At 34.7% G+C, this 8,765-nt stretch overlaps 1 non-coding gene across 1 annotated transcript; it reads left to right on the top strand.

The window, feature by feature from the left end:
* Positions 1-322: 322 nt before the first annotated feature.
* On the top strand, positions 323-429 carry LOC113754557. The gene has a single exon (XR_003465240.1). It is a non-coding gene; the product is annotated as a small nucleolar RNA R71 (small nucleolar RNA).
* Positions 430-8,765: the final 8,336 nt, after the last annotated feature.

Raw genomic sequence — 8,765 nt, 5'->3', positions numbered from 1 at the left:
TGAGTCAGTGGGGTGGCCCACGTTTGTGCAGATTCCACAGACCTTTGCTCGATGCACATTCTGCACAGCTAATTGTCGAACAAAAGATGATAGCTCCGATAGCTGCTGCTGAATGGACGACGTCTCTACCTCGTTAACCCCACGGGTAGGGTTACTCTCACGGAAGCCAAACTGTTAAGAGTTCACTGCCATAGCTTCAATAAGCAATCATGCTTCTCTCGGTGTTTTGTTCGCCAATGCTCATCCACTCGCAGCATCAATGATACTTCTGTCAGATGACTGAAGTCCCTTATAGAAGTATTGGATTAATAGTTACTCACTAATTTGATGCTGTGGGCATCTAGTGCATAACTTATTGAACCTTTCCCAATAATCATATAGGGATTCTCCAGGATACTGCTTAATGTTGCATATCTCCTTTTTCAGACTTGCAACCCGAGATGCAGGGAAGAATTTTTCCAAAAATTTCTTTTTCAGTTAGGCCCATGTTGTGATACTACCCGCAGGTAGATAGTATAATCAATCCTTTGCTGCATTCTTGAGGGAGAAAGGGAATGCTCTAAGTTTGATCTGCTCCTCAGTAATCCCTGGAGGCTTCATACTAGAACACACCACATCGAACTCCTAAATATGTTTATAGGGTTCCTCACCCAAAAGACCATGGAACGTGGGTAAGAGGTGAATTAACCCCAACTTCAGTTTGAAAGAGGTATTCTCAGATAGAGTTGAAAATGTAATGCATAAAGGCTGTTGGGGCAATTCCGGAACAGCCAACTCCCTTAGTGTTCTTGCATTCGCCATAAGGATGTCCTCTTGGCCCGTGTCACTTGAATTTTCGCCACTCGAATCTGTTGATTCAACCTCAGGATCCAGTCCCTGAGATGCAGTGCTAGATTGCTCATCTCTAAGTTGTCTAGTCTCTTTTCTAGTTCGACGGGCAGTTTTCTCTACTTCCGGGTCGAAATCAATTCGCCTATACGAGAAGAACGAGGCATAAACTAGAAAAATGCCAGACAAATTCAAAAAGAACAACTTAGAAAGAAACAAAATTAACCAAAACACCGTTTTCCGGCAGCGGCGCCAAAAATTGACAGGTATCGAGTTTGTGCAATAATAATTACTAAAAAGTTCTAGTTACTACTACAATTAATTATAGAACAAATCCAAGTACTGGAACAGGGACCCTAGGTATGTAATGGGTTACTTGATTCACCATATTTTCAAAAAGTTTGCTTGATCCGATATACTAGAATTGTCTATAAATGTATTAAATTTGCGTACAATGGCAAGTAGGGTCGATTCCACAGAGAATGGGTAGCAAGTTGTTTCTTTCCAAATCAATAGAACGAAATTGGGGGATATTTAATGAAGTGAAAATGAAAATAAAATAAACAAAATTCAAAAGCCAATTCACCAAGTACAATTTACTAAAAATAGCAATTAATAGAATTCTATCCAAAGGATCAACTTTTTAGGCAAGGTCTAATTAAATGATCATTGATGCAAAGATATTTCATTCATTCGCCACTAGGTTGGTTGTAGCCATCAACAAGTTCTGACAGCCAATTCTTCCTTACTTTTTCGACAGCCAAGGTACAACCGTTGGCTATTTCTCTAACCAAAAAATAACCCTAGGTACGACCGTAGGAATCTAATTATCCAGTTGCATTAAAGCAAGAAGAACCCAACCCTAACCAATAAACACGCTAAGAGGGTTTATTTAAACTAGATCTTACGTTTCCCCAACATAAAGCCAATTGTGGTGGTTGTCACTAATTGTCAACTAAACGAACAATTACAGATTCAATTTAGTTAACGTGACAGTAGACAATTAAATTAAATTAAGTATCCGGCCGTTGATACTCAACTAATAAAATAGCCATAAACAATTAATTCAAGAAACGCACGATAGTAACGAATTGGAAGAAATAGTGAAAGTTCGATTAGATCTCACAGATATTATGGACCGCGCCTTCGCGTCGACCTTTCGGTAGAGAAGAAACCTAGCAGCTCCTCATCATATCAATCTCGCGTGATTTAGTTGATATCATCCAATTAATTACCAAAAAGTTGCGAAAAGGAGAAATAACGAGGAGGCAGGCGAAAAGGCGTTGTCTCTTTTTGGGTTTTGTCACCGTACTGGAGCCGAAATTACAAAACAAAAACTAACAAACAATTGTCCAGAGCAAGAGTAAAAACCAAGGAGTCAAAATCGTACAAAGCCAAAAGCTAGAGAGAGGTCTCCAACGTCTGACAGATGGGAAAAGGAAACTAAAGCTAATCTATTGATATGACGTGAATCTGGCTTTTCTTTTTTTATAGCCTCCAAGTAGCCGCCTCCTAGCAGAAGAGAAAAACGTCCGGGAGCAAGACTTTGTCTAGGGGTTTTAATCCCATGCATCTCCGCGGTTCATGTGGACCTGATTTCCTAATTGGCCATCTGCTACCAATCCCGCGGGTTCGGCTTTTGGGTATCATTCTACAGTTTCTAGCGTGGGCACGCCCTGAGATGAAAAGTCTTCTGAAAATTCTCCCCAAGATACCACCTTTAACACCAACCGCCTGCAATTTACACAAATATCAAATATGAGCAAAATCTCAATATTTAGCACAGTAAGTAACCAAAATCATGACCAAATAACATCGCAAATGGTACCCAACAATTGCTCTATCATGAAGTAGCATGATATGATGCACTATTGTACATACAACTAGTAGGCGGTATTATAATTGCCGATCTGTAAACTGGCTGGTTTTATTGTTTATTGGAAACATAGAGAACGTCTATATGCGTGATAACTTTTAGGCGCAGCAATGGATTGAGTATGCATGATAACTTGATAGATAGGTCTTTTAATCATCCATAGTTCTGTGAACATCCATTTATCATTCAACAAGACAGGCAAAAAAAAAAAAGAATATAGGTTCAGCAAAATTTCTACATTGAACTTCAAGTTCTAATGACTCCGCAAACTTAAAAGAATAGATAAGCAGCTTCGTTAAACTCCCTCTTGCAATGCTTTAACATTACTTGGGGGATCCTTCTCATCATTTGACCACAGTCTAGAGCAAGGTTCTATTAGGAAATTGGTTTAATTTCTTTTTGGCAGATTTTTTGTTTTGTGTGCAAATAACTAGTTTTCTAATTATTTAGTTACTTGGAATAGTTGTCAAGTTATTTCCTATTTGTATGAGTTTAGGAATTAGGAGTTATTTCCTATTCGGTATAAGATTAGAAATTAGCAATTATTTCTTGGGTACTGACCAAGTAATATAGCTTATAAATAGGTAAGGATCGACATACTACAAAGTGGCACACAAAGGCAACATTTAACCTTATAGATGAAGTGGGAAAGGGTTCTTAGGAGATGAAAAATGATATGCAAGGGTTGAATTTGGATTCAAGTTGTATCATTGTATAGAGTTTTTCTCTCATAATAAAGAATAGGTTTCTCTCTGTGGACATAGGCTTAATGATAGAGTCGAACCACATTAAATCTTGTGTGTCGTTTATCTTTCATGCTTGTAGTTTGTTTGTCATTAAATTGTTATATTCTTGATGTCTCAATAGTCGTTTGTTCCATACTTGAATCCTAACAAACTGATATCAAAGTAGGGTTTGTGGTTAGATCCTTATTGACCATTAAAATCAAGTAAGTTGGTTGTTATTATCAATTGAACAATTTAATGGGTGATATCTTTGTTTCAAGAGTTTGGCAAGAATTATTAAAGGTGAAGGATGAGAAGTCGGAAAGCATAGAGACACTTGACAGTGAATGTAGGCAAGTGATTTAAGGGTCAAAGAAAAGATTGAGTCTAGTGTCGATTTTGGACGTGAATCAAATGGAGATATTTTCACAACTTCATCGGTTGATACTTCATCTCGGATGGTTTTTAGATTTAGATTATGTGCTTTAGGCAGTGTGACATGTGTTCTAAAGAAACAAAAAGATCTAATTTTCATGTCTCAAAAGACTATGATATTTATGAGTTTTTCGTTGCAGGTGGAGTTTTAAAAATCGCACATGGCAAAGCAATCTTGAGGATAGGAAGAATTATGATGATTTTATCACTTGGTTGCCTTAATGGTTAGAAATAGAACTCACAGAAGGAGATCCCGAATTGCAAGTGGTGGTGAAAAAAAATTCTGCGAAGAGAGATGGTGAATTAAAGTACTTTCTCATGAGTCAACAGGAAATTAAACTCGAAGTAACTACACATGGACATTTGTCAATTGAATCTACTGTGCATTAGGACTGTATTGATTCGAATACGTAGTTTGATACTATTTTATTTGGTAGTTAAAGGCATTTTTTTAAAAAAAAGAAACATTCGTCAAAATGGAGATTTGTTAGGAAATTGGTTTAATTTCTTTTAGGCAGATTTCTTATTTTGTGTGCAAGTAACTAGTTTCCTAATTATTTAGTTACTTGGAGTAGTTGTCAAGTTATTTTCCATTTGTATGAGTTTAGGAATTAGGAGTTATTTCCTATTCTATATAAAATTAGGAAGTAGCAGTTATTTTCTGTATATAATACAATTAATATAAAACTTAAGATTGCAATTACATTAGTTTATCAATAGGACCAATCATGACACCTTACTTGCATAAATCACTTAGATACAAGTTTTAGATAAAACCATCTTTCAAAGGCAAAATCCTTAATAGAAGATAGTTAAATAAGGTGAGACAAAATTCAAAACCAAATGAAATCAGACATATTAATCTTTCACACCCGAGAGGAGGCAAACCTGATATTATCATTAGAAAAGAAAAAAAGTTCCCAAAACAAAAAGGAAACAAAGATTCCTGAAGTATTTTTGTTCCTAAATCCTAGAAGCTAAAAGAAGCACGTACACTTAGTTTCTCATTATATCAAAATTTCTCAATTTGTTGGGTCCCTTTGAAACTCTTCCTCCACTTTTGTGAAGCACAAAAGCAAATTTACTTACTTGAAAATCACATGAACTCAAAGTGCTCATTTTGATTGCTTCAATTCATTAAACTGTATTAGTTCAATTACAACAAACAACTCTATTGGCAATTAATAAAATAGAAGTTTTAATCACAATCTGATTTCAAATTTAAAGTACAAGAAGTTTAATCAAGTCCAATCTAATATATCTATTTATAATGATCCCATAGAATTCAGTTTCACGTACAAACTTCAAAATATTATTTAGCTATTCGCCTTCCTAATTATATTTTGTTCACCCTTTTCATTAATTTAGTTTAGTCAAAGCATAGAAATATTGTTTTTATATTTTTGCGTCTCTATAAAAAAAAATTTTGTTTAAAAACCCATGCAGGAAAATGTCTTCAAGGATCAATTATTTCACTGAAATCCTTGACAAAAACCAACAACTCTCCAACAATGAAACTCATGCTCTTACACCTTGGACATGTGCAAAACTGTGGAAAAACCAAGAGTTCAAGAATGAAGAGATTGATTTTGTTGACAACGAAGTAAGCCTTTTTTTAATGACCTTTATATACTTTTACACAAAATTTTTTAAAAAAAAAGATAAAGAAAAACCTCAATTAAACTTGCTTGTAGTCAAACAATGTTACTGAATTTGTACTTTAAATTTATATGACATTTGAAAGTATGTGGTTTTTTGTGTAAAGCTATCAACCATGTAACAATCTTACTAATGCATCACTACAATTATTATGCTTTTCTCCACACCTACTGATCTAAATTCTAATTTCTGCAAACATTTAATGCTCTATATGAAAATTCTAATTTTTTTTATTAGTGCAAGAAATGGTATAGGTAGACATTTTTAAATTCATTCAAAAATGCTCTATGCCTAAATCTAATTTTGCTTATTATTGTAAAAAATGGTACAAGTGGATAGTTTTAACTGCATTCAAAAATGTTTTACAGGACAAGTTGACTGCAGTTTACTTCAAACTTACATTTCAAACAAAAAAAAATTGGCTACCAAAAACCAAAAACCAAATGTCTATGTTTATTTTCCCAAATTCACAATAGTGTCTTAAAAAAATTTAGTTTTTCTTTAAGCATGAATATTTTTCCTAAATCTTCTTCTATTGCATAACGTCTTTAGTGAAGGCTTTTAAATTTGTTAAATTATATTTTAATTCAATTTGTATATATTTTGGATTTTTTCCAGCAAACCCCGTACACGGAGGTGGGATGCCAGCCCGACTTTTATTAAATACCAAAGAATAGTACAATCTTGAGGAGAGCGTGATCTAGCCTCATTTCAGGGAACTAATCCAACTTAAAAGAGGAGTACTACTCCCTTACATTGTAAATCCTAATTGAAAGAACCTACACATTATCCAAAAGCAAAGTCGCATTCACGGCTGACGGTAGCTCAGAAGCTAAATGGAAAAAAGTATCTGAAGATAAATCAAGCGCTGCAAGCCTATCAGCGGTGGAATTTGCCTCATGAAAAATGTAAGCAACAGTTGCCTTGGCTAAACAGGGAGATCTCCTCACATGACAAAGAACATTAGATAATGAACATGACGCCAAAGAGTCAAACTTTATTAGCTGAACCAAAGGTTGCGAGTCAACTTCCACTTGAAAGAAACCAAATTCCTCCTAAGACATAGCTGAAGCCATGAAGTAGAGATAAACACTCAGCCATAAGCACACATTCCTCCCCAAACTCTTTGTAGAAGGCAAAGATCAATTTGCCTTCATGGTCATGAAGAATCTCGCCGCCGAAAGCTCGACCATTATGCACACTTACATCCTTGTTTAGCTTAAGCTGAAGAACAGCTTGCTCCAAGTGACAAGACGCCACCGGCTAGTAAAAAGTTGAGGGACCGCCATGTTAGCCCAAGCACAATCCAAATCTCCTGTGAAATGCGACCTCTTAAAAGCTTTCGCAGAACCCAGTTGCTTCAAGAAAGCATTCACCAAGAAGATCACTCTCCGTGCAGTGTATTGTAAAACTCACGTTTCTCCTCAATTTTTATTTTTGCTCGATTAATTAAATGGAAATTTGCCATGGAAAAAAGTAAAAATACTTGCAGGATAGGTTAAAGGATTAGTTAGGGGTTAGGAAGGAGATAAGATGGATAAGAGTTCACAACAAATTAAAACTCTTATCTAAACCACCAGGTAGTGGGTAGTATTAGGGATCTAAAATACCTGTCTAAGGATTTAGAGAAACAACGATACTCTTATTTTTTTATTATCGTTATTTCCTTAGAGCTAGAGCCATCAAAGACTATAGAAGGAGAAGAAGACATCACTGTCAATCAAGCAGGCAACTAGGCACCTAAACCTGCAAGTCCCATACTTACGTTAAAACTTTTCTTTTAAATCTTATTAGTTTCATGAATTATTTTGAAGATTTTACGGATATGTATATTACGTTATACATATATATATGTTTGTATGAGGGATTTAGAAGGATTCATATCTGGATTAGTAGGAATAAGGTATTAAAATTTAACCATGGGATGAATAGGGTCTACCCAAATTTGTTGAAAGGTTTAAAACAAAAAAAAAAGAAGGGGAGAGCAGCGGCTGGTCGCCACTGCTGTTGTGCTTGTGAGTTGCTGAAGCTGCAACACAAAAAAAAAAGAGGAAAGGTCGCCAGCACTTGCTAGCGACATTGACCAAGAAAGTTTTGTTGGCTGAAAGGCCAACCAAAGGAGAAAAAATAAAATAAAAAAAGGGGTCGCCAGCACTTGCTGGCAACATTGATCAAGTAGCAAGGTTGGTCGGCCAACCAAAGGAGGAAAAGAAAAAAAGAAAGCAAAGGAGGGTCATCAGAGCCTCCTCTCTTAAATAGCCAAAAGGGCGGCCAAAGGGCTGGCCAATAGAAGGAAAAAAAATTTTAGAATTAATAAAAAATCATAATAATAATAATAATAGAATTTTAAAAAATTGCAAGTATATTTGGGGCCAAGAATATAGTATGGGTTTAGTGAATGTCCAATAGTTAAATTCTAAGTATAACTAGCCCACCTTTTTATGGACTAACATGAGAATTAAACTTCAAGGCCCAACCTAAAATAAGTGTGGGTTTTAAAAGATTTAGTCATTCAGACTTACACTTATTTAATTAGGCCCTAGATATTTAGGTATAAGTCTAAAACATTTTAATCTACCATTAGTAGATTAAGTATACACTATAAGAGAGGTCTTAGATTCCTTTTAAATGTTTAAAATAATAACAATAATAACAACAATATAGATATAGATGAAATAAATTAAAGATATAAATGAAAATATAAATACAAGTGGAATAAACTAAGACCCTAATTATAATAATAAATCAATATATATATACATATATACATAAATAATAATAACGCCTATACATACGCAAAACTGGAAGTAAAGCAAAAGATAATAGTAACTAATTAACAAATATATAACAATGGTAATAAAATAAAATAGTGATGACAAGGACAATAACAATAATGATGAATAATAATAAATATATATGCATAGTAAGATAATAGTCAGGATAATAAATATTGTAAGCCCCGATGCAACCAAATACAACCAAAATACTCAACCAGACAAGTAGTCAAGTAAATACAATGACAAAGAATATAAGCAATTTTAAAGCACAAAAATAGAGTAACAATAAAGTAAAAGAAATTCAAACCAATCAAACTCCCAAGCTTCTTCCAAACTTGGAGTTGAATCCACCAAATAGTTTCTTCAATTGATGGTAGTGCTAACGAACTTGTACAAGTGAAGGCTCACTCCTTCCTCACCCCAAACATACTTTGGTTGAGCAAAGAAATTTTACTACTCTCCAAG

The sequence above is a fragment of the Coffea eugenioides genome, chromosome 11, assembly GCF_003713205.1.
Source record: "Coffea eugenioides isolate CCC68of chromosome 11, Ceug_1.0, whole genome shotgun sequence".
In the NCBI taxonomy this organism is placed as follows: Eukaryota; Viridiplantae; Streptophyta; class Magnoliopsida; order Gentianales; family Rubiaceae; genus Coffea; species Coffea eugenioides.
This window is presented reverse-complemented; position numbering and strand designations above follow the sequence as displayed.